The 1,650-nt window shown below is 38.5% G+C and overlaps 1 protein-coding gene across 2 annotated transcripts in view; it reads left to right on the plus strand.

Annotated features, from left to right (window-relative positions):
• Positions 1-1,650, plus strand: part of LOC101514013 (protein ACTIVITY OF BC1 COMPLEX KINASE 3, chloroplastic-like) — a 12,679-nt gene that overhangs the window by 5,168 nt on the left and 5,861 nt on the right. The gene's annotated exons all lie outside the window — the stretch shown is intronic.

Genomic DNA, 1,650 nt, shown 5'->3' on the forward strand with positions numbered 1-1,650 from the left:
TTAAGAAAGATTCTTTCAGTTGGACTGCAGAGGCTACATCTGCTTTTGAAAAGTTGAAGGTTGCTATGGTATCTCTACCAATGTTGGCAATACCTGATTTTAATAAGGAATTTATAGTGGAAACTGATGCTTCCAGCAAAGGTCTAGGGGCAGTTTTGATGCAAGAGGGAAGGCCTTTAGCATTTTGGAGTAAAGGGCTTTCCTTAAGGGCTCAACAAAAACCCGTTTATGAGAGAGAATTAATGGCTTTGGTCCAAGCCATACAAAAATGGAGACATTATCTGATGGGGAGGCATTTTATTATCAAAACAGATTAGAAAAGTTTGAAGTTTTTAACAGAACAAAGGTTATTTTCTGATGAACAATTCAAATGGGCTGTGAAGTTAGTGGGATTGGATTTTGAAATCCAATACAAACCAGGGACTGAAAATTCTGTGGCTGATGCTCTTTCTAGGAGAATGATGTATGCTGCCATTTCTATATTGACAGTGGCAGAATCTGAATCCTGGATTCAAGAATTGCAGCAAGATCCAAAGTGGTTAAAAGTCATGCAAGATTTAATCATTGCTCCTACCACACACCCAGATTTCCATTTGAAGAAAGGCATTTTGTACTATAAGGACAGATTGGTGGTATCTAAATTGTCAAACAGAATTCCTGTTATTATGGCTGAATGCCATGAGACACCTATGGGAGGCCATTCAGGACATTTCAGAACTTACAAGAAGATTGCTAGTTTCTTATTTTGGGAAGGTATGAAGGCAGACATCAAGGATTTTGTTGAGAGATGTGAAGTGTGTCAGAAAAATAAGTACTCTACATTAGCCCCTGCTGGTTTGTTGCAACCTCTACCAATACCGACACAAGTTTGGATGGATATTTCAATGGATTTTATAGGAGGCCTTCCTAAAATTAAAGGTAAGGATACCATATTTGTAGTCATTGATAGACTAACAAAATATGCACATTTCCTTACACTAGGACATCCTTATTCAGCTAAAGATGTAGCTACTGTCTTTTTGAAAGAAGTGGTTAGGTTACATGGGTTCCCAACTACTATAGTTTCTGACAGGGATCCTTTATTTCTCAGCCAGTTTTGGAAAGAATTGTTTAAAATGGCTGGTACCCAACTGAAGTTGAGCACTTCTTATAACCCACAATCAGATGGCCAAACTGAAGTGGCTAATAGATGTGTGGAGACATACCTTAGATGCTTTGTAGGGCCTAAACTAAAGCAATGGTTAGATTGGATACATTGGGCAGAGTTTTGGTTCAATTCAAATTACACCAGTTTTGCGGGAATGACTCCTTTTAGAGCTTTGTATGGTAGGGATTCTCCTACATTGTTGAAAGCAGGTGTTGTTCCTTCTAAAGTGGAAGAAGTAAATCAGATGTTTCTCCATAGAGATGCTATAATAGAAGAATTGAAAGCCAACTTAACTAAAGCTCAAAATCAAATGAAACAACAGGCTGACAAGCATAGAAGGGCAGTAGAATTTCAAGTGGAGGATTGGGTTTATCTCAAACTACAACCATATAAATTGAAGTCTTTAGCTTCAAGACCTTATGCTAAGCTTGCTCCTAGATTTTATGGTCCATACCAGGTGGTCACAAGGGTGGGTACTGTCGCCTACAAGTTAGCTCTACCTG

The sequence above is a fragment of the Cicer arietinum genome, chromosome 3, assembly GCF_000331145.2.
Source record: "Cicer arietinum cultivar CDC Frontier isolate Library 1 chromosome 3, Cicar.CDCFrontier_v2.0, whole genome shotgun sequence".
NCBI classification, from domain to species: domain Eukaryota; kingdom Viridiplantae; phylum Streptophyta; class Magnoliopsida; order Fabales; family Fabaceae; genus Cicer; species Cicer arietinum.